The sequence below is a fragment of the Dendropsophus ebraccatus genome, chromosome 2, assembly GCF_027789765.1.
Source record: "Dendropsophus ebraccatus isolate aDenEbr1 chromosome 2, aDenEbr1.pat, whole genome shotgun sequence".
Lineage (NCBI taxonomy): Eukaryota > Metazoa > Chordata > Amphibia > Anura > Hylidae > Dendropsophus > Dendropsophus ebraccatus.
The window spans coordinates 131,107,685-131,133,440 of NC_091455.1; the positions used below are offsets into that span (position 1 = coordinate 131,107,685).

The following is a 25,756-nucleotide window of genomic DNA, read 5'->3' on the forward strand; positions in this document are numbered from 1 at the left end:
TTTCCCCCTACTGTTGTCTCCTGTTCCGGTGCGCTTTGCAATTAAGCTCCATTTACTTTAATGGAACTGAGTTTCAAAACCCCACCCAAACTGGAGACAACAGGAGGGGGAAAGTAGCCATGTTTTTGTAGCGCTGGATAACCCCTTGGCCTGATTGTCACCTAAACAATGTCATACCTTTCAAGTGTCCATCTTTTGGAGGGACAGTCCCTACTTTAAGGGTACAAACCCACACACCGTATATGCAGCGTATTTACTACTGTGATACGCAGCAAATACGCAGCAGATTAGATCTAAATAACTGAACACAGCATCAAATCTTCACCATCACATCTGCTGCGTATTTGCTGCGTATTTGCTGTGTATTTGCTGCGTATACGGTGTGTGGGTTTATACCCTTATGCCATGTCCTTCTTTGCCCCTTACATGTCCCTCTTTTTGACCTAGGAATTAGATCTGCATTAATAAACTTTTTATGTTGCTCTAGAAAGTGTCTGGTTTCTTACTGTATAATACTAAACTTGGCAGCACAAAGGGCCAACAGCCCAAATGAGCCTAAATAGCCCCGAATAAAAAGTAAAACGTAACTTTTAATGTATCATGTATAAAAGACTGTGAGGAGGCCATTTGCCCTACACCTGAAGACGCTCCGTTCAGGAGTGAAACTAGTTGTGGAGGCGGTGTTCAGTTTTTAATTCTACTACCACAGTCTCATATAGCTTAGGTAGTCTGCAGCTATCCTGAGTGTTATCTAGTATCACTAGCTAGTGAACTTGTAATCATGTTATGGTGGTCTGTGGAGTAGTGTTTTTAACTCACAAACTCACAGTCTTTTATACATGATACATTAAAAGTTACGTTTTACTTTTTATTCGGGGCTATTTAGGCTCATTTGGGCTGTTGGCCCTTTGTGCTGCCAAGTTTAGTGTTATAAAAGCCTGAAATCCCCGATTAGTAAGGTAAGTTTTTTTCGAGTTGATTAATTACTGTATAATAGACCCAAACTTACATATTATTATATCATGGGCCCCGTTCACACTGAGCAAGAATGTCGGAATTCCGAGGCGGAGCGGAATTGTCTCACTGTAAGTGAATGAGAGTGCGTGCGCTCCTCTGCAGCCGCCGCTCTCCACTCAAAGAAGTGACATGTCACTTCTTTGAGCAGAGAGCGGCGGCTGTGGGGGAGAGCGCTCCCTCTCATTCACTCAAAGCAGCACACTGAGCATGGCGGCAGCGCTTCGCTGCAGAATTCCGACATTCTTGCTCAGTGTGAATGTGGCCATGTGGTGTAAGTTGGATGCTAAAAATTGTTTTATCCAGATGCATCATGTAACATTATGGCCCCTTAAAGCGTAACTGTCATTTCAGGGCCATTTTTTTTTAAACATTAAATATCAATAGTACAAGTGATTTTAAGAAACTCTGTAATAGGTTTTATGTACTAAAAGAGTTTCCTTCTGTACTGAAAAAGCAATCTCCCAGCCTCCCCCTCACTTCAGAAGAAGCAGGATTTCTGTCTCCATTATGTGGCTATGGAGAGGGGAGGGGCTGTTAGGAGTGACTGAGCACGGAGCAGTCTTGCAAAGCACAACACCCTGCAATCTTCTCTCAGTAAGATCATAGATAAGCACTGACCTTTCTGACCCCAGAATCCAGCATTTTAGGTGCCCAGACAGTCTACAAACAGCTGACCTTCATGTCACCTCTTCCTCAGGGCCGTTTTAATACATTGGTGGGCCCAGTGCACAGCCCTCAAGAGTGGGCCCCCCCCTTCCCTTTCGGCACATTGTATAATGTACTGAATTTGCCCCCACACTGTATCAAGAGCCCCAATACATACAGTAGTTACCTTATAACACTATTTCCACCATACAGTGATTACATATTACATAAAAACTGCACTGAACAAAACAGAAAGATATCACCAATGATACCATTACATAATACCGCCACATCATGACCCCTAACACTTCAACCCTATAACAGAGTGCAGTTAGATCCAGTGACTCACCGGGGGCGTCTTCTCCGATCAGAGTCTGTCACTTTTTCTTTTTCTCTCCATCCAGCCTGGGCCACCTTGAAGTCTTCTCCTGGCTGTGAATCTTCTCTCCAGAATCTGCCAGACAAATATTTTAGGCTCCAACACATACAGTAGTTAGTTCCCTTGTACCCCTATACAGTAGTTACACCCTTCTGTGCCCGCATAGTTTTAAGGTGTCCCTGTAGTATATAGCCCCTCATGTGCTCCTCCAGTTATATACAGCCCTCCTGTGTGCTCCCCCATTAGTATATAGCCCCCCTGTGCACTCTCCCCAGCAGTATATAGCCCCCCTGTGCTCTCCCACAATAGTATATAGCCCCCCTGTGCTCTCCCCCAATAGTATATAGCCCCCCCTGTGCTCTCCAATAGTATATAGACCCCTATGCTCTCCCACAATAGTATATAGCCCCCCTGTGCTCTCCCCCAATAGTATATAGCCCCCCTGTGCTCCCCCCAATAGTATATAGCCCCCCTGTGCTCTCCCCAATAGTATATAACCCCCCTGTGCTCTCCATAATATATAGCCCCCCTGTGCTCTCCCCCATAGTATATAGACCCCTGTGCTCCCCAATAGTATATAGCTCCCTGTGCTCCCCAATAGTATATAGCTCCCCTGTGCTCCCCAATAGTATATAGCTCCTTTGAGCTCCCCAATAGTATATAGCCCCCTGTGCTCCCCAATAGTATAAAGATCCCCTGTGCTCCCTCATAGTATATAGCCCCCTGTGCTCCCCCACAGTATATAGCCCCCTGTGCTCCCCCATAGTATATAGCCCCCTGTGCTCCCCCAAAGTATATAGCCCCCTGTGCTCCCCAGTAGTATATAGCCCCCTGTGCTTCCCAGTAGTATATAGCTCCCCTGTGCTCCCCAGTAGTATATAGCTCCCCTGTGCTCCCCAGTAGTATATAGCTCCCCTGTGCTCCCCATAGTATATAGACCCCTGTGCTCCCCATAGTATATAGACCCCTGTGCTCCCCCATAGTATATAGCTCCCCTGTGCTCCCCCATAGTATATAGCTCCCCTGTGCTCCCCCATAGTATATAGCTCCCCTGTGCTCCCCATAGTATATAGACCCCTGTGCTCCCCATAGTATATAGACCCCTGTGCTCCCCAGTAGTATATAGTCCCCTGTGCTCCCCCATAGTATATAGCTCCCCTGTGCTCCCCCATAGTATATAACTCCCCTGTGCTCCCCCATAGTATATAACTCCCCTGTGCTCCCCCATAGTATATAGCTCCCTGTGCTCCCCCATAGTATATAGCTCCCCTGTGCTCCCCCATAGTATATAGCCCCCTGTGCTCCCCCATAGTATATAGCCCCCTGTGCTCCCCAATAGTATATAGCTCCCCTGTGCTCCCCCATAGTATATAGCCCCCTGTGCTCCCCCATAGTATATAGCCCCCTGTGCTCCCCCATAGTATATAGCTCCCCTGTGCTCCCCCATAGTATATAGCCCCCCTGTGCTCTCCCACAATAGTATATAGCCCCCCTGTGCTCTCCCCCAATAGTATATAGCCCCCCTGTGCTCTCCAATAGTATATAGACCCCTATGCTCTCCCACAATAGTATATAGCCCCGCTGTGCTCTCCCCCAATAGTATATAGCCCCCCTGTGCTCCCCCCAATAGTATATAGCCCCCCTGTGCTCTCCCCAATAGTATATAACCCCCCTGTGCTCTCCATAATATATAGCCCCCCTGTGCTCTCCCCCATAGTATATAGACCCCTGTGCTCCCCAATAGTATATAGCTCCCTGTGCTCCCCAATAGTATATAGCTCCCCTGTGCTCCCCAATAGTATATAGCTCCTTTGAGCTCCCCAATAGTATATAGCCCCCTGTGCTCCCCAATAGTATATAGCTCCCCTGTGCTCCCCCATAGTATATAGCCCCCTGTGCTCCCCCATAGTATATAGCCCCCTGTGCTCCCCCATAGTATATAGCCCCCTGTGCTCCCCCATAGTATATAGCCCCCTGTGCTCCCCAGTAGTATATAGCCCCCTGTGCTTCCCAGTAGTATATAGATCCCCTGTGCTCCCCAGTAGTATATAGCTCCCCTGTGCTCCCCATAGTATATAGACCCCTGTGCTCCCCATAGTATATAGACCCCTGTGCTCCCCATAGTATATAGACCCCTGTGCTCCCCATAGTATATAGCTCCCCTGTGCTCCCCTATAGTATATAGCTCCCCTGTGCTCCCCATAGTATATAGACCCCTGTGCTCCCCATAGTATATAGACCCCTGTGCTCCCCAGTAGTATATAGTCCCCTGTGCTCCCCCATAGTATATAACTCCCCTGTGCTCCCCCATAGTATATAGCTCCCTGTGCTCCCCCATAGTATATAGCACCCTGTGCTCCCCCATAGTATATAGCCCCCTGTGCTCCCCCATAGTATATAGCCCCCTGTGCTCCCCAATAGTATATAGCTCCCCTGTGCTCCCCCATAGTATATAGCTCCCCTGTGCTTGCCCATAGTATATAGCCCCCTGTGCTCCCCCATAGTATATAGCTCCCCTGTGCTCCCCCATAGTATATAGCCCCCTCTGCTCCCCCATAGTATATAGCCCCTTGTGCTCCCCCATAGTATATAGCCCCCTGTGCTCCCCAGTAGTATATAGCCCCCTGTGCTTCCCAGTAGTATATAGCTCCCCTGTGCTCCCCAGTAGTATATAGCTCCCCTGTGCTCCCCAGTAGTATATAGCTCCCCATAGTATATAGACCCCTGTGCTCCCCATAGTATATAGACCCCTGTGCTCCCCCATAGTATATAGCTCCCCTGTGCTCCCCCATAGTATATAGCTCCCCTGTGCTCCCCATAGTATATAGACCCCTGTGCTCCCCATAGTATATAGACCCCTGTGCTCCCCAGTAGTATATAGTCCCCTGTGCTCCCCCATAAAATATAGCTCCCCTGTGCTCCCCCATAGTATATAACTCCCCTGTGCTCCCCCATAGTATATAGCTCCCTGTGCTCCCCCATAGTATATAGCTCCCCTGTGCTCCCCCATAGTATATAGCCCCCTGTGCTCCCCCATAGTATATAGCCCCCTGTGCTCCCCCATAGTATATAGCTCCCCTGTGCTCCCCCATAGTATATAGCCCCCTGTGCTCCCCCATAGTATATAGCTCCCCTGTGCTCCCCCATAGTATATAGCCCCCTGTGCTCCCCCATAGTATATTTGCTCCCCCTCCCATATAACATTGAAAAAAACAAACACTGTTACTCACCTGGGTCCACGCGTTCCTCTTCTCTTCCCTCTTGTGGCCGCACTTCTTGCGGTCACAACAGGCTGCACTCCCCTTACCCTCGCGCCGACGCTCCAGTGACGTCGGGCGCTAGAGGGAGAGTGCGGCCTCTTGTGACCGCAGGAAGTGCGGCCACAAGAGTGACTGACAGGGAGGGAGCCAATGGCTCTCTCTCTGTCAGTGTCACTGCTGCTGCAGCGGCGAACGGCGGGGGGGCCCTGCAGGGGGCGTCATGGAGGGGTAAGTAGATTACCCATCCATGGCGCTCCCCCCTGACAGGCTGGTGGCGGAGCCCTGTGCGACCGCACTGGTCGCACATAGCAACGGCCGGCCTGCTCGGGGGGGGCCCTTTAACCAGTGGGCCCGGTGCACGTGCACCATGTGCCCTCTGGTTAAAGCGGCCCTGCTCTTCCTGCTCCCTCATCTCCCTCAGCCCCTCCCCCCTTCATAGGCTTACAATGGAGAGAGCAGAACCCGTCTTCACTGGCTTCTCTGTAATGAAGATGTGTTTGCCTGATAATGCACAGATAAGAAGTCAGGGGGGAGGCTGGAATATTGCTTCTTGAGTACAGAAGGAGGCTTTTTTGGCTGATAAAACCTATTACAGAGTTTCTTAAAATCGCTTATACTACTGATTTCTGCAATAAAAAAAATATGACAGTTACGCTTTAAGCATTATTTCACACATGCAGTTCATATGGCCCCATACACACATCTGTAGGTGTCACCGATCTGTTTTGGGGCCATAATCTGTGCCACAAAAACTACTAAGCCATTTGTGTGGTCTGTGTCACCTATTTGAATCATTGAGTCCCTGGAAATGCGGACAGTTACTGAAACATGTTCGTAATCCTGTCTGCAGTTGTGGGTCCATAATTAGACTGGGTTACTGATGTGTGAATAGGACCTAAGGATGCAGTCACACATACAGGATCTAAATGTATCAATCTGCAGCAGATCCTGTATGTGTGACTGCACCAATGCTTCTTGGACAATGTAAGCAATGATCCGATTGGTTGTCATTCTTCTATTTCCCTTGTTGTACTTACTCCTCTCTCTCCAGTATCATGACCTGAACTCACAAACTTTCACTTCCCTCCTCCCACCATGAGACTTGTGTGGTGTAATAGTGAGGGATAACCTATTCCATATACATTTCTCTCTCTCCTAAACCATGCTATTGCATTAAATAGTGTCACTAGTACTCCAGAAATCACAGCCTAAGCAATAAGTACGTTTGCCCATATTAAAAATGGCGGCGCTGAGAAGGCAGATACTTCCAACTGTCATACACGTCAGGAACAGGCAGTCAGCTGACAGTCGCCTGACAGGTACTAGTGAGCGGGGAGCCAGAGTACGCATGCGTGCTGCTGCCACTGGGCTGTGGACTGGAGCACCGGGGAGGGGAGTAAACATGGCGGCGTCCAGTGCCAGTCTTTGAGTCGGGTACAGAAAACGGAGGAGTAATAGAGGCTAGGGAGGAGGAAGGAGTTGCCACTTCTGGGCAGTGATAATCGCGCGACCAGGGAAGAAGGAGAAGAGGCCGTGCGCCCCCAAAGCCGGGAAGGGGCGGGACTGGAGTCGTGGGGACACCGCGGGTGCCCGCTGGTAACGTGCCGCTCACAGGTATGTAGTACAGACATAGCGGTGTGTAGCCGCGGTCACGTGATGTGCCGTTCTTCTGGGCAGATGAGGATGCTGCATCATTGTTAGTACTTTATGATGTGATTAGCTACGACTCCTGCCAGCCTGCCTGGGCACCACTGCCCCCACTGTGTACTAGAGAGCCTGGGCACCACTGTCCCCACTGTGTACTAGAGAGCCTGGGCACCACTGCCCCCACTGTGTACTAAAGAGCCTGGGCACCACTGCCCCCACTGTGTACCTGAGAGCCTGGGCACCATTGCCCCCACTGTGTACTAGAGAGCCTGGGCACCACTGCCCCCACTGTGTACCTGAGAGCCTAGGCACCACTGCCCCCACTGTGTACTAGAGAGCCTGGGCACCACTGCCCCCACTGTGTACTAGAGAGCCTAGGCACCACTGCCCCCACTGTGTACTAGAGAGCCTGGGCACCACTGCCCCCACTGTGTACTAGAGAGCCTAGGCACCACTGCCCCCACTGTGTACTAGAGAGCCTGGGCACCACTGCCCCCACTGTGTACTAAAGAGCCTAGGCACCACTGCCCCCACTGTGTACTAGAGAGCCTGGGCACCACTGCCCCCACTGTGTACCTGAGAGCTTGGGCACCACTGCCCCCACTGTGTACTAGAGAGCCTGGGAACCACTGCCCCCACTGTGTACTAAAGAGCCTGGGCACCGCTGCCCCCACTGTGTACCTGAGAGCCTGGGAACCACTGCCCCCACTGTGTACCCGAGAGCCTGGGCACCACTGCCCCCACTGTGTACCCGAGAGCCTGGGCACCACTGCCCCCACTGTGTACCCGAGAGCCTGGGCACCACTGCCCCCACTGTGTACCCGAGAGCCTGGGCACCACTGCCCCCACTGTGTACCCGAGAGCCTGGGCACCACTGCCCCCACTGTGTACCCGAGAGCCTGGGTACCACTGCCCCCACTGTGTACCCGAGAGCCTGGGCACCACTGCCCCCACTGTGTACCCGAGAGCCTGGGCACCACTGCCCCCACTGTGTACCCGAGAGCCTGGGCACCACTGCCCCCACTGTGTACCCGAGAGCCTGGGCACCACTGCCCCCACTGTGTACCCGAGAGCCTGGGCACCACTGCCCCCACTGTGTACCCGAGAGCCTGGGCACCACTGCCCCCTCTGTGTACCCGAGAGCCTGGGCACCACTGCCCCCACTGTGTACCTGAGAGCCTGGACCACTGCCCACACTGTGTACTAGAGAGCCTGGGCACCACTGCCCCCACTGTGTCCTAGAGAATCCTGGCACTACTGCCCCCACTGTGTACCCAAGCCGAGAGCCTGGGCGCCACTGTGTACCTGAGCCTGGGCACTGCTGCCCCCACTGTGTACCTGAGCCTGGGCACCACTGCCCCCACTGTGTACTAGAGAGCCTGGGCACCACTGCCCCCACTGTGTACTAGAGAGCCTAGGCACCACTGCCCCCACTGTGTACTAGAGAGCCTGGGCACCACTGCCCCCACTGTGTACTAAAGAGCCTAGGCACCACTGCCCCCACTGTGTACTAGAGAGCCTGGGCACTACTGCCCCCACTGTGTACCTGAGAGCTTGGGCACCACTGCCCCCACTGTGTACTAGAGAGCCTGGGAACCACTGCCCCCACTGTGTACTAAAGAGCCTGGGCACCGCTGCCCCCACTGTGTACCTGAGAGCCTGGGCACCACTGCCCCCACTGTGTACCCGAGAGCCTGGGCACCACTGCCCCCACTGTGTACCCGAGAGCCTGGGCACCACTGCCCCCACTGTGTACCCGAGAGCCTGGGCACCACTGCCCCCACTGTGTACCCGAGAGCCTGGGTACCACTGCCCCCACTGTGTACCCGAGAGCCTGGGCACCACTGCCCCCACTGTGTACCCGAGAGCCTGGGCACCACTGCCCCCACTGTGTACCTGAGAGCCTGGGAACCACTGCCCCCACTGTGTACCCGAGAGCCTGGGCACCACTGCCCCCACTGTGTACCTGAGAGCCTGGGAACCACTGCCCCCACTGTGTACCCGAGAGCCTGGGCACCACTGCCCCCACTGTGTACCCGAGAGCCTGGGCACCACTGCCCCCACTGTGTACCCGAGAGCCTGGGCACCACTGCCCCCTCTGTGTACCCGAGAGCCTGGGCACCACTGCCCCCACTGTGTACCTGAGAGCCTGGACCACTGCCCACACTGTGTACTAGAGAGCCTGGGCACCACTGCCCCCACTGTGTCCTAGAGAATCCTGGCACTACTGCCCCCACTGTGTACCCAAGCCGAGAGCCTGGGCGCCACTGTGTACCTGAGCCTGGGCACTGCTGCCCCCACTGTGTACCTGAGCCTGGGCACCACTGCCCCCACTGTGTACTAGAGAGCCTGGGCACCACTGCCCCCACTGTGTACTAGAGAGCCTGGGCACCACTGCCCCCACTGTGTACTAGAGAGCCTGGGCACCACTGCCCCCACTGTGTACTAGAGAGCCTGGGCACCACTGCCCCCACTGTGTACTAGAGAGCCTAGGCACCACTGCCCCTACTGTGTACTAGAGAGCCTGGGCACCACTGCCCCCACTGTGTACCTGAGAGCCTGGGCACCGCTGCCCCCACTGTGTACCTGAGAGCCTGGACCACTGCCCACACTGTGTACTAGAGAATCCTGGCACTACTGCCCCCACTGTGTACCCAAGCCGAGAGCCTGGGCGCCACTGTGTACCTGAGCCTGGGCACTGCTGCCCCCACTGTGTACCTGAGCCTGGGCACTACTGTCCCCACTGTGTACCCGAGCCTAGAGCCTGGGCACCACTGACCCCACTGTGTACCCGAGCCTGGGCACTACTGCCCCCACTGTGTACCCGAGCCGGGAGTCTGCACTTACTGATATCTACTAATATATGAAGTAGTTGGTAAAGCCCTCATAGGTGTAACTGTGTACTGTACCTGTGTAGTGTATAAGCTTATGGATGGTGCTGGTTATATATAATACTGACACTTGTATGAATGGAGCGTTGATTAAAAGTGTCGCACATGAAGTAAGAAATCGCATGCAGATGCTATGGCCATTGGTGTGTGTTTTATTTCTGGGGTGTGATGGGACGAGTTCTGTGTGACTGACCACACCCTATTACTAGGAGCAAGGGTGTTATCCCTATATAAAGATGGGCCCCACTACAGTGGATTTCTGGACTACTTAGTGGCATATATTAAAGGGGTTCACCACCTGAAACTCTTGAGTAATAATGCCGCTTTCCATTTGGAATGACTTTGGGTGACTGCTGCCAAGCAGCTTATGCCTTTCTCTAGTGCCCGCACAGTGCCAGCCCAGCTTGTAGATCATCTGAGCTGTATCTAGTTGCTAAAGATTCGCTGCCTGACAACCATTGAGTTGACAGGTAAAAACCAGTCTGTCCCAGATTACACAGAACTGAATTGGGACAAGGAAGCAGTAAAAAATTTGACAGTAACCTGTTTTTCTCTATGTTTCCTTTAGGCCGCGTTCACATGTAACAATTTCTCAGCGGATTTCCCTCTGTGAGTTCACATCAAATCCTCAGTGATAATTAATATCATTACAGTCTATGGCTCTGCGTTCTTGCAGCGGATTTGAATTCCGCTGTGTTACTATATTAGTGTGCCATAGACTTGTAAATATTAGTTACCTAGCCCCCCACATCTTGCTTACCTGTCAGCGTTCCACCCACGCGCTCCCATGTGCTTCCTTAAATCTCTGCTCAGTTACTGCCTGCTCATCCAATCAATGGCTGCGGCCGGATAGCGCAGTGATTGGCTGAGCGGGATGTCAGTGTGCAGGGACCTGGAGAAGCATGTGGGAGTGTGTCTGTGGAACGCAGACAGGTAAGCATGATGTAGGGGCTAAGTAGTCAATAGCACAATGTTCTCTCATTCTGCCGCAGAAATGCTGTGCCATGGACGTTTACTGGAATCATTATTGCAGCCGATTTTACTGAGAGAAACTCGCAGCATGAAATGACCTGTGAATGTGGTACATGTAGAGGCCCCCTTATAGAGGATCCTTTACCACTTATGTTGTGTCCCCATGAAATAACAATTGTGGAGGGCTACATGGTAATTGTGGACCCATTGATATCTACGGCCCTATACTCCGGGCGTTGTTATGGATCCGTGTTGGGGCTGTGATCACCCATTTTAATTAGTTGGTCCGTGCAAATACAGCCGGTTATGGATTGACATCCACAATCGGACAGGACTATGGATATGTGAGAGTGGATTTAAAAGGAATGAAATATAAAGGGAGGATTAGTACTTCTGCTTCCTGCTGGATCCACTTCAGGCTCTGGCTTAAAAACTGCAGTGGTAGTTTCTCCAAATAAACTGCGCACCAATTGACCCCTCCAGCATTACGTCAGCGGGAATGCAATCATTCATTTATGCATGGATGTCTGGAGAGATGACGGCTCCTCTGTACAGGCGGTGATGGCATACTGTGCGGATATTTCACCAACCCTCAGAATGTAGAGGGTGCAGCACTAGTACTTGCAGAGTATTTGCAGAGACATCATCTTTAGGATTACTAGGGGTCCCAGAGGGTCACCACTTACATTGTGATGGCGTATGCTAGTAACCTAGCATACGTTTCCATGACCAGAGTACTACTTTAAAGGAGTTATCCAGCGCTACAAAAACATGGCCACTTTCTTCCAGAGACAGCACCGCTCGTCTCCAGCTTGGGCGGAGTTTTGCTGCTCAGTTCAATTGAAGTGAATGGAGTTTAATTGCAAACCGCACCTGAACTGGAGACAAGAGTCGTGTTGTCTCTGAAGGAAAGTGGCCATGTTTTTGTAGCACTGGATAACCCCTTTAACCATATTTTTTCATATATTATGATAGTAGAACGGGTGCATGTGGACACAAAAGACCTATGCCAGTCTCCCTGCCCCCTCTACTACTAGGACCTTTTTTTTTTTTTTTTTTAAATCTTGAGAATAAGCTAGTACTGATTGGAAAGATATATTCAATAAAATGTACAAGTAAAGTGCTACTGTAAAAAGCTGAATGCTGCTGGTCTGATCAGTCTGATCATAGATGTGTCCTTCTTCCCTGGAGAAGTAGCAGCTACTAGTCTGTGTAATTTGGACGGGTGACAATACATCAGTGCCCGTGTTTACAGAGTGAATGGCAGTTTTATTCCACTTTGTCATTACAATGTTATCAGTCCTGATCATTTCCCATCGGGATGGTGCTTCTAGGCAGGCAGTGCGTCCTTGGTTATATGTATGAAACGTTACAGAGATTCTTTGTGATAATCATGTATTGCAATGGTTCTTTTTCCTGGCCGTTGCTGTGCTGTGTCTGCTTGCAGGCATATACCTCAGCTTGAAGCACTTATTGTGCTGCCTTCTTCACCAAACATGTCCAGCTCTATTTCCTGCCATCAGCTGACTCTTGCTGATATCAGCACCTACCTCGGCTGATGCAGGAAACAATTCCCAGCAATGTGCTGAGGATTTGACATACTTGTCATTTCTGTTACTGAGATTATATTGTGTTTCCTCCTTATAAAGCCCGCGTCTTCTAGGGCTGTGTTTCTGATTAGGCCATGAATATGGTCCTCCATGGGATTTCCCCCAGTCTCAGGATAGGATCACATTTCACTGCTGCAGTGCTGACCATGAGTGCCTCCTAGATCTGTCAGATGTCATTCCTTGTCACGACATGATTTGTGAATTAAGATAGATTTTCTTAAAATTGTTAAATGTTGCAAATGATTAGATGGGTGTTTTGTAAATTTCTGTTCTTTGCTTACGTCTTTGCTCAGTAAAGGGCATAACTTGCTGAGGTGGGAAGACCCCTTTAATGTGTTAATGTGGTTCCTGAGTGCATAATAAAGCAACTTTCTAGATAGTTTTTATTAAAACATTCCACTATTTAGCTGCTACTCAGAGAGAGGATACAGTTTTAAGACATATGGTACTTTCTGCTCTCTGGGTGCTCAGAGATGGTTCCAGAGGGAAGAGAGCAGATACAAAGCAGGATATACTCTGTGTAAACTTATGGAGAAAAAGAGGAGTTAACACACAAGAGAAACTAAGCAAAGTTTTTAATAAATACTTAAAAAAAAAATATTTTTACACCATAATAACTACAAAGCAAGATTTAAAATATGCCTTCTAAAGATATTCATAGCCTTCGAAGCTGATGCCTCATGTGCCCTGATAAAAGTTCTGTAACATTGGCTATTATTGGCTCCATTGCTGGGAGTGACTGCTACCTGTACATCCGCCATAGCTATGCCCCTGGCTTTAGGTCTACTGTAATTTAGTAGGGCACGAATATCAATTCCATAGCGTTACAATCATTTTTTTTTTCAAATGAAGTAACCGATATTTATGCATAGAATCTGTGAATGAAGAATTCCTCTATGTGATATTTGCTGGTGAAGTGATCCTGAATAGAGATGAGCGAACCTCGAGCATGCTCGAGTCGATCCGAACCCGAACTTTCGGCATTTTATTAGCGGTGGCTGCTGTACTTGGATAAAGCCCTAAGGCTATGTGGAAAACATGGATATAGTCATTGGCTGTATCTATGTTTTCCAGACAACCTTAGAGCTTTGTCCAAGGTCAGCAGCCCCAGCTAATCAAATGCCGATCGTTCGGGTTCGGATAGTCGAACCCAAACCCAGTTCGCTCATCTCTAATCCTGAAATATATATCAGGAAGTTACTATTTAGGCAATTCTGATTTAATTGCGTACTACTTGATTTTATGATAGACTATGTAGCTGGGTTTGCCTTATGACCTAGCATTATTTCTAATGGCATGTGAATTTGTTGTTCACAATGTTAGTTTTGCTTTCAGTTCCAGGAACTATGAAATCTGAGATACCTCAATTGTTCTTGTCTGGTTGTAACATTGTGATAAATGTTGCAGTTTTAAAAACAATGTTTATAAAGCAAATATTTGTTGTCCAATTTAAAGGGAACCGGTCACCATGATGTTCCCTAAGTTATCAGCATCATAGAGCAGGAAGAGTGTGTGTGTGGGGGAATCTGCCCACTAGACACCAGGGATGGGGGATATATAGCAGTTTGGATGCAGACGTCAGCCATGACAGCTGCATCTAAACTGCTTATTGGCGGGCAGCAATCAGACCATGCCCGCTAATAGCAGCTGTCCCGGGCTATTAATAGCACCCAGGATCGCGGCGGTTCAGAGCGGGGTCACCGTGTGGCCCCATTTAAACTCCCCTACCTGACTAAGGACGTACAGTTATGTCCTTGGCCATAAAGGGGTTAAATAAAAATAGTAAAATGGAAAATTAGAAAAATTGTCTCCAAAAATTTTTAAAAATATCTTTAACTTAGAAACATTATTTGAACAATAAGTTATTTTCTGATGACACATTCCCTTTAAAGGGAACCTGTCACCCCCCGTGCTGGGGTGAAGGCTGCTTGCCCCCTTCCCCGCTAGATCCCCAGATACTTACTCCAACTTGCCAAGTCCCGCTCCTGGAGCCGGTCCCAGGACAAAGATATCCTTGTCGGAAGCCCAGCGCACGCTCTGCAGAGATGAGTCCAATGCCCATAGAGAATGAATGGAGCCGTCATTTTCTATGGGCGTCTGACTTATCTATGCAGCGCAGTAAGTATCCGGGGCTCTAGCGGGGGGTCGGGCAGCCTTCACCCCGGCACGAGGGGGGGGGGACAGGTTCCCTTTAAGTGACAAAACACCTCTGGTCCTATGTTCAATGTTTCTAGTATTGTCTCTATTTTCCATATTACATGGCTTGAGACTTCCTGGACAAACTTTAGTTATCTTCCCGTTTACATAATGTTTAAGGACTGTCATGGTGTAAGAGACGGGGGAAATATACCACAAAAAGGACGTGTGTGGAGATTGCTGCAATATCAGGAAACAAGTCTATACCACTGCACGTGTTACACCCATTCCCACTTAACATGAAAAACAAGAGCAGATTATCTTTTTACCCATTTTATCTGATTTCTAACTTTTTAAAGTTTTGTATTTTTTTCACATTATTATACATTATTTTTACCCCTTAGGACAAAGCCAATTTTTATTTTTGCACTTTTACTTTTTCTTGCTAGTGTTTAAAAGTCCATAGCGTTTGCATCTGTTTTACCTACAGACCCAGATAATCCCCTATTTTTTGCCATACCAAGTGTACTTTGCAATGGCAAACTTAATTTTTTGATTAAATATTCTGCCATACCAGAAAAAAATATTTGTGCTGTGAAATTGAATAAAAACTATTTTCATATCAATTTTAAAAATGTTCATCATGAATATATTTATGTTCTATCAATATAAGGACCTTATGTAATAAAACCAGAAAAACACTTTTGCCCATACATTTAGTTTCCTCCATATATCAGTAATAAAGCACCGGCCCAATTAGATGAGGATTGTTAGGCCCCGTTCCCACTGAGCAAAGGTAGCGGAATTCCGCGACGGAATTGTCCGCCGCGGAATGCCGTTAGACTCCCATTATGAGTGGGAGGCTATGGGAGGCGCGCGCTCCTGCTCTGTACGCGCTGAGAAATGAACATGAACAGGGCAGGAGCGCGCGCCTCCCATAGACTCCCATTATGAGCGGGAGGCTAACGGCATTCGCGGAATTCCGCTACCTTTGCTCAGTGGGAACGGGGCCTTGGGGAAAGTTGGAGGCCACTATTTGTCAGTTTGTTTCAGAGCTGGAAGAGTCCATTGTGTGGGGGAGAGCTGTGCTGTTCTTTTCCTAGATGCTGGATAATTGTATGTGAGCAGCAGTGTAATATGGAGATATCCTGTGTAATACAGAGGAGGAGGAGGAGGAGGAGGAGAAGAAGAAGCCATAAGTAGTGCAGCAGTAACCTCTGTCCTCAGTGTGGTGTGTTCTGGTTGGGAGAAGCATGTGTGTTTTTCTTCAGAGTGCTATGTCTGCAACAGACTGTGTGTATGTGTGTATGATAGAAAGGCAGAAATTAAAGAGGTATTCTGGGTAACAGTGAAAAATCCAGGGGGAACAGGGGGTGATGGCATTATGATAAAGAAGTCTTATTTACCAGTCTCTGTGCCCCCACAGTGCAACGTCACGGCTCATAGTCCCCTGCCAGGCTCCCGATCCTGTGATGTCATGGTCCCACTCAGCCAATCAGCGAATGAGGTGGGACATGGTTGCAGTCACTGACTGGCTGAGCAGGTATTTCCAGATATGTCAGCAGAAAAAGACCACCTGGTCCATCTAGTCTAGCTCTGAGTTATTCAGGACATGGTGGCTGGAGACTGGCTGCATCCACTGCACACACAGGAGAAGCTGCTTTATATCTTTGCCTTATTCAATGAGAAGTCGCCTCAGGATTATGTAGGACATTACACAGAATTAGCCCAGAAATCATGTAGGACATTAGAAAGAAGTGCTGCTGATCCAGTTCTACTTTACACCAGTATGATTAATAACTTTCCGCCATTTATGAAGGCGCTGGAGTCTGTTTCTGATAAAATTCAGAAGTCAGAGTCAGGGCTGCAGCTTACCAACTCCACAGCCCTACTGATAACGCTGTTCGTTTTTGGTCTGTAGGGCTATTTGATTACAATTTTTCCAGATTTAATGTGGCCTTAAATCATCAATTTTGTGCTTACGCCCTTTACCATGCAAGATCAGGAATACCATTTATAATTAACAATTACCAATACCATTACCAATTTTAAGAGAATCTTGGGAAATCTGTTCAGTTGTGTAATGGCTGTACTGGGAGTTACAACAGTTTATTTCCTATTCACTTCAATGGAAACTTAGCTGAGCGTTTGGGTTCAGATAACATTGCTAAACCCGAAAGTTTTGATAAATCCCCTCAACACTAGTAACAAGCAGGGTTGTGGAGTCGGTAAGCCTCAGCTCCTATTCCAACTCCTGAATTTTATCAGGACCGACTCCGACTCCCGACTCAGACTCCTGCTCCTTCATAAATGGCCAGTCATATACCAGGGGAGTTCTTTATCAGACTGGCTCAGCAGCTTCTCCCTAATGTCCTACATGATCCTGGGGCGACTTCTGAGGGAATAAAGAAATACTGTATATAAAGCAGATTCTCCTGTGTGTGCAGTGGATGCAGCCAGTCTCCAGCCTCCATGTCCTGAACTACTCACAACTAGACTAGATGGATCAGGTAGTCTTTTCCTGCTGACGGTTTTCTATGTTTCTAACTAAATATTCACCATACTTAAATAAACACTGCTAACAATGCCAGATACCTGTAATGTAGAGGTCAGCCATAGTGATATAGAGAGTGGTTACACAGTGATATAGAAGGTCACTGTGGGGGCATGCAATAGCACACACACACACACACACACACACACACACACACACACACACACACACACACACACAGCCTGCTGCAGCCATAGCATACACACACACACACACACACACACACACACAGCCTGCTGCAGCCATAGCATACACACACACACACACACACACACACACACACACACACAGCCTGCTGCAGCCATAGCATACACACACACACACACACACACACACAGCCTGCTGCAGCCATAGCATACACACACACACACACACACACAGCCTGCTGCAGCCATAGCATACACACACACACGCACACACACACAGCTTGCTGCAGCCATAGTGCACACTACACACACACACACACACACACACACACGGCTTGCTGCGGCCATAGCACACATACACACAGCCTGCTGCAGCCATAGTGCGTGCACACACACACACACACAGCTTGCTGCAGCTATAGCACACATACACACAGCCTGCTTCAGTCTGCACACGTGCCATACACACGCAGCCTGCTTCAGTCATAGCACACACACAGCCTACTGCAGCCATAGCACGCGCGCACACACACACACACACACACACACACACAGCTTGCTGCAGCCATAGCGCATACCACACACACACACACACACTCTGCTTGCTGCGGCCATAGCACACATACACACAGCCTGCAGTAGCCATAGTGCGCACACACAGCTTGCTGCAGCCATAGAACACATACACACAGCCTGCTGCAGCTATAGCGCGCGCACACACACACACACACACACACGCACACACACACAGCCTGCTGCAGTCATAGCACGCACGCGCGCACATACACACATTACCTGATCGCCGCTGCGGCTGCATGTGGGGCTCCCATCAGTCCCGTCAGTCAATCAGTGCTGACGGGAGCCTCACATGCAGCCGCAGCGCCGAGCAGGGGCCGGGTTAAATACTCGCAGCAGAGTGAAAATTCCGTTGTGGGTATGTAAGCCAATTCAACTTTACACTACATGGATTTGCAGCGGATTTTGCTGCAAACACGCAGTTTGAAATCCACTGCGAATCCCGTAAGTGTTAGGCTACCCTAAAAGCACATTAAAAGTTATATAGGTTTTTCTATATAATGTTTTACCATATCTGTGCGATTCTGCCACACTGGTAGCTGATTGACATCCAGGAAGTGAATAAAAATGGCCTCTGTGCCAATCCACATTTGTCTCCTTCTGTTCTACCCATATAGGAGACAAAGATTAGTGTACAGTACATGCCTCTGTCTCACATTGTGTGTGTTTTCTAAGCACAGAATGATGATGCAGACATCAATCCCCTGAGTGATTCACCATCTCTGACCAACTCCTCTAGCCTACACCAGATGCAGCTGCTGCAACTTGCAGTAAATTCGGGCTATGTTCACACATGAGTTTCAGTGCAGTACTGCAGTGTCTTCACAAAAATGATGCAGTAACACAATTAAATGATTATAAACAGCACAGAGGATCTGAGCCGGCACTGCCAATCCCACCGGGAAAAAAAAAACAACAAGGCATAAACAGTATTTCCCATGTAAGATAATATCAGAAAAAGTCCTTATTGTGGGGCTCAACTTCAGATATAAAATGCTTGATTATAATACGTGCGTGGAGATGAAGAAAAAATTATTTAATTCAAAAAGTTCCTCATTTCAATATTGGCGTTATAGGTAGTAACAGTGGTGTGTGTGTGTGTGTGTGTTTTTCTAAAAACACTTATTTTAGTCCTTTAATATATTTAACCCCTAGACGACTAAGGACGTACCGGTACGCCCTGGAAGTCTGTGCCCAGACAACCCTGGGCGTACCGGTACATCCTGTGCTATGAAGCGCGCTCTGGAGTGGAGCAGGCTTCATAGCAGGTGGGGGCCGGCTGCAATGAGCAGCCGGGCCTTTACCGTTAGTGACAGGCTGCAGCGATCAAAAGTTACCATATTGCATTCTTTTTTACGATTTCACCAATTTATATCTTCATAAATAATAATTTTAGGGTTCCATCATACATGTTATGGTAGAATGAAAGATGCCATTACAAAGTACAACTATTCATGTAAAAATCAAGCCCCTACATTGCCCTGTAGATAGAAAACTGAAAGTGCTAGAGCTCTTAGAATGGGAGGAGGAAAAAACTAAAACACAAAAATGGAAATTTGCGCAGTCATTTTGGGCTTGGCCCTTAAAGGGTTAACGATTGCAATAATGTCCCCCCTTTCCCTTTTTTCCTCCAGACTATACAGATTCAAATCTGTGAGTCTTTCCTAATATGTTTTATGCCTGACACCCTCCCCCATTTTTGTAGCCCGTCTTTGGACCCATCCTATTTCATCAATATCTTTTTATAGGTGAGGTCTCCAAAACAGGACAAAGTATTCCAGATTTGTCCTCGCCAGAGAATCACAATCTCCCTTTTCCTACTGGTTATACCTCTAGATATACAGGCCAGCATTGGATTTTCTTTCCCTACCACATGGTTCCACTGGTGACTTTTTTTTTTAAGGCTGTCAGAAATCACTGCCCCAAAACCATCCTCTTCTGAAGTCTTTGCCTGCACAAAACTTTTGATATGAAACTTGGATAGATGTTTCCTCCTCCCCAAGTGTATTATTTTACATTTGGAAACATTGAACTGCAGTTTCCATGGTTAGAACCACATATCTGGTAAAGCTAAATCATTCTCCATGTTATGGACACTTCCAGGAACATTGACCTTATTGAACACTTTTGTGTCATCCGCAACAGACAAACCTTACCTACCTTCTCCTATGTTACTTATAAACTTATTAAAAAGAATAGGACCCAGAACAGACCCCTGTGGCACACCACTTGTAACCAGTGTATGCTGGAAATATACACATATTAACAACAACCCTCTGATATCTATCCTTCTGCCGACAATAAATCCCCTTGAACTAAAGTCCAATTTTCTTTAACTTCTTTATCAGATCTTTATGGGGATTTGTATTAAATGCTTTGCTGTAGTCCAGATAGGTGATATCCACGGCACCACTTCGATCCAGCACTTTTGTGACATAAAGAAATTGGGGAGATTAGTCTGACATGATCTGCCCTCAGTAAAGCCATGCTGGTTTAAATCCATCAAATTTTTGATTAAGGCTGCATTCCCACGTTCCGTGATCCTGACGGATCACGGACGTGGAATGCATGTACCGGAGTCCCCCCGTGCCAAGACAGCATCTGTTATTAGATGCTGGGAACGGGGGAGACTGTATTCATAAGCGCCGCGCTGTAGTAACAGCACCGGGCGGCTGATTTATTACATCACGGCGCTTATGAATACAGTCTCCCCCGCTCCCAGCATCTAATTACAGATTCTGTCCGGGCGCGGGGGGACTCCGGTACATGCATTCCACGTCCTTGATCCGTCAGGATGACGTAACGTGGGAATGCAGCCTTAGTGATCCATTATCTTCTTTCTTAGAAGAGTTTCCAAGCTAACTGGCCTGTAGTTACTGGGCTCTTCTCTACTCCCCTTTTTGTGGATGGGTATAACATTGGCCTTCTTCCAATCCTCAGGGACATCTCCTGTTAGGATGGAATGGTTATACAGATGCTTCAGGGGGGCAGCAATCACAGATCCAAGTTCTTTAAGAACCCTGGGTTGGACACCATATGGACCCATCACTTATTCAACTTCAAACGGGCAAGTTCCTCTGAAACATCAGCCGCTTCTGAAAACACTGAGCAGAAGTAGGTAATCAAATAGTCAGTGACCGCCTTATCTGAATCAATAAACATATTGTTTGCATTACTTATTTTAGTAATGCTGCAGCTATTCTTCTTCCTTTCACTTATATACCTGTAGAAGGTTTTATTCCCCTACTTAACAGATTTTGCTGTTTCGTCCGCCAGATGTACAGAAGTGGAGGGGGAAGAGCACCCCATAGAAATTAATGGGAAATTCTCCACACTGCACACACAGGTGATATAATTAGCACTGCAGCTCTCCAGCAGTATTGGCAGTTGAAAGCCTTAGCAACCAATAGGATTACTACTTTCATTTTCAAAGGGAGCTGTAATTTGATTGGTTGCTAGGGCCAGCTGCTTGAGAACAGGTATATGTACAGGTATACAGGACTCCAAAACTATACACTACGAGTACACAGGACCTCCACCAACTATACACTACAGGTATACAGGACCCCCTACTCCACCTATGCACTACACCTATACAGGACCCCCAAAACTATACACTACAGGTAGACAGGACCCCCAAAACTATATACTACAGGTATACAGGACCCCCCTTAAACTATACACTACAGGTATACAGCACCTTCACCAACTATATACTAAAGGTTACAGAAATCCCCTAAATACAGGATCCCCAAACTATACCCTACACCTCCACTAACTATACACAGATATACTGGACCCCCAACTCTGCATTACAGGTATACAGCACCTTCAACAACTATACATAACAGGTATACAGGACCCCCCCCACACACACACACACACTCTACACTACAGGTATACAGCACCTCCACCAACTATATACTATAGGTACACAGGATCCCCAAACTATACACTACAGGTATACAGGACCCCCAAACTATACACTACAGGTATACAGGACCCCTAAAAATTATACGATATTTATATTATATTTATAGATATACAGAACCCCTCCAACTATACACTACAGGTATATATGAATTCCACTTATTAACTCAGATGAAACAATATCTTTAGACGATTGCAATTTCCTGTTAAGCACCATTTGCAATGACAATAAACAAGGCCCAAGGCCGATCACTGCAGGTGGGGCATAAATCGGGATTCTGCATGTTTTTCACATGGACAGTTGTATGTTGCTGCTCCAGAGTTGTATCAGGTAAAAATCTTTGTGTCCATGCACCTGGCAATAACACTGCCAATGTTGTATATAACCAGGCTGTATACAACACTGCCAATGTTGTATATATCTAGGCTCTGAATATAACACTGCCATTGTTGTATATAACCAGGCTCTGTATACAGTCTGATCACATGGCACCTCAGTTTGGCTTTTAGGTATTTAGGATGTTTAAAGTTTTTAGTTTATTTCTAATATGCATGAGCTACAATTTACATAAACAGTGCAGAACTGTCTGGGTATTTAGGGCTGTATAGGGCTCCTGGCATCATGGGCACCCTTGGAACAAATCTAATTAACACACTGACACTTTATACCCAGGCAGCGCTGGGTACATTTTCTAGTCTATATCATAAAAACGAAAGTCTGTCTGTCCCTCTGTCCTCTATAGTCTTCCAAACGCCTGAACCGTTTGACCCCACATTTGGCACACAGATACATTGGGTGCCCAGGAAGGTTAGAGCAAAGGTCTCGTTTTTGCCAGATGTACAGGAAGGGAGCGGGATGGGGAAAACCGCTCTATAGAAATAAATGGGAGAATCTCCACACTGCACACACAGGTGACATAATTAGTGCTGCAGCTCTGCCCAGCAGAAATGGCAGTTGGAAGCCTCAGCAACCAATAGGATTACTATTTTCACTTTCAAAGGGAGCTGGAATCTAATTGGTTGCTAGGGCCAGCTGCCTCACAACAGATCCACACAAATACAGTAACAGTGTACAGTGTATTTACAGTGTATACAGTAAAGGGCTTACCTGTCGGGTGGTGGTGTTGAGGAATGTATACAGTAAGGGGGAGTTAGGGAATTATACAGCATGGGGCTACCTGAAGGGGGGAGTGTATACAGCAGGTTTACAGGACCCCCAAATTATACACTACTGGTATACAGCACCCCCAAACTACAAACTATACAGTACAGGTATACAGGACCTCCACCAACACTATACTACAGGTATACAGGATCCCCAAACTATATACTACAGGTATACAGGGCCTCCACCAACTATATACTACAGGTATACAGGACCTCCACCAACTATATACTAGAGGTATACAGGACCTCCACTAACACTGTCAATGTTATATATAACTAGGCTCAGCATAACACTACCAATGTTGTACATAACCAGGCTGTATATAACACTGTCAATGTTGTATATAACCAGGCTCAGCATAACACTACCAATGTTGTACATAACCAGGCTGTATAACACTGCCAATGTTGCATATAACCAGGCTGTATATTACACTGCCAACGTTGTATATAACCAGGCTCTGTATACAGTCTGATCACATGACATCTCAGTTTGGCTATTGGGTATTTAGGATGTGTCAGGGTAGACTGCTTTAGAGTGTGCCCCTAAAGAATCTTCTATTGTAGTCCCTTCTTCCCTGATACGGGGGTTGATCTTACTTAGAGCAGCTTCTGATGATGAATCACAGGAAAGATCTGTTTCATCCTCTTCAGTTAGCGGCTTTGAATTGCAATTTGGTTCTAAAAATAATCTGTTTTAATTGAATCTAATTTCCAGATGCAGTTGGTCCAGTTACTCTCTGCAAGACTGCTTTAAAGCTGCATCTCCAACATTGAAACATTAGAGGGAAAAAAAATGTTCCAAACCCTAATAAATCAGCCATGTAGCCATGCTTTTTACTGAACAACTGCCCAGATATTTTCACAATACACTTTAATTGCAAGAGACAGCCATTATAGCACTGGGTCTGCTGTAAAGAACCAGCACTGACACTAGTATAAGAGAGTGGCTATTGTTTTATCGATGGTGTGTAGGAAGTACCAAACTACCACGTTACTTTTGCTGCCAGTAGAGCTTTAAATTCTACACCGCTCCGTCATATACACAGTTCATTATTCAAGAATAGAGATGAGCGAACCTGGAGCATGCTCGAGTCCATCCGAACCCGAACTTTCAGCATTTGATTAGCGGTGGCTGCTGAAGTTGGATAAAGCCCTAAGGCTATGTGGAAAACATGGATATACTCATTGGCTGTATCCATGTTTTCCAGACAACCTTAGAGCTTTATCCAACTTCAGCAGCCCCAGCTAATCAAATGCCGATCGTTCGGGTTCAGATGGACTCGAATCCGAACCTGGTTCGCTTATCTCTATTCAAGAACCTTTTGGTTGTGTAATGAGTAAACTTAATATACTGTACTGTGTGACAGCATAGTATCCACACTGACATCACAGTGCTATCACACTCTGCTATCACATTTAAGTAATTAACTAATCCTCGGGATATACTTTACCGTGTGACAGTTTAATACTCACAGTGACATCACTTTCCATTAGCAGACTAAAAGCCCTAGTACACTAAATGATTACTGGCTGTTCAGATGATAATCGTTTTATGTAATGGCACACGTTAAAAGGCAACGATCAGCTGTTATACACAATGTCGGCTGATTGTGGTCTTTCAACATACTGAAAAGAGCATGATTTGTGCGGTTATGGTCTCCTGTGCGGTTGCTTGTGTAATAGAGGCGGCAGCAGCGGACTACCGCTTATCTCAATGGGCTGCCCGAATGATCTAGGGATCGCTCGACTCTCTATATAGTACTGTGCAATACAGCCTTTAGGTGCTAGATTTACTTACTGTGTGGCATTCAAGCACAAGCTAGCCTGCTGGATATACAGTATGACATTACCATCCAATCACTAAGGCATTATTCAAATGTCCTGTAATCTACACATGTGTTTTCTGTACTCGAGTTAAGGCACAGTTATGTCTTTTGGGCTATTCACAGTAGATTACAGGGACGTAAACCAATCGTGAAAAAAAAAAGTACCTGGCGTAGTGCAGACCCAAATTTATTTATTTTTTTGCGGATTCTCTCATAGAAATCAATGTCATCTGCTATTTTCTACAGATTGTAACCTTTTGACATCTGTATTTCCGTAAAAAAAAGTCAGGAGTCATTTCTAAAAATTGATTTGCAGAAATATGGATGCACTACAGATGTCCAATAGCGAATTGTACTTATAGATAGCGTGAGGAATCTACAGACAAACTGAATGTGTGCATAAGGCCTAAGGGCCCTATTACAAATACAGATTTATCTGATAGATCATTGAAGCCAAAGCCAGGAACAGACTATAAACAGACAACAGGTCATGAAAGAAAGACTGAGATTTATCCTCTTTTCAAATCCATTCCTGGTTTTGGTCTCAAAAATCTGTCACATTATCCGTGTGTGTAATAGGGTCCTAAGGCTTTGGTCATCTCTTTGTTGTAGCTTCCATTCATAAGCCATGCCACAATTTGACAGGGTTCCAGGCCTAATGGGCCTATTACACAGGTCGTTAGAGGAGCGAACGAGCGCTCTCAGCGCTCGTTTGCTCCTCGTTCCCCGCTCGCTGCCGCCGCTATTCAGCGTGGCTGCAGCAAGTGGGTGAGTGCGGGAGGGAGCTGCGGGGGGGCTGCCCGGGTGATCGCTAGATCGTCCGGGCAGCCCATAGGATATAGCAGCGTCTGTTGCCGATGCTACTATTCAATGGAGCGACAGCAGCAGATCACTGCTATATCAGTCGCTTGTTTTTCAACATGTTGAAAAACAAGCGACTGCAACGATCAGCCGACATGAACGATATCGGCTGATCGTTGCACTCTATTCCACGGGA

The 25,756-nt window shown here is 47.4% G+C and overlaps 1 protein-coding gene across 2 annotated transcripts in view; it reads left to right on the forward strand.

Annotated features, from left to right (window-relative positions):
• The first annotated feature begins 6,654 nt into the window (after positions 1-6,654).
• DNAJC13 (DnaJ heat shock protein family (Hsp40) member C13) overlaps positions 6,655-25,756 on the forward strand; it is a 147,842-nt gene continuing 128,740 nt past the window's right edge. For both annotated transcript variants that reach the window (XM_069958340.1, XM_069958341.1), the window contains exon 1: positions 6,655-6,915. The gene's annotated coding sequence lies outside the window, so the exon portion shown is untranslated. The remainder of the gene's footprint in view (positions 6,916-25,756) is intronic.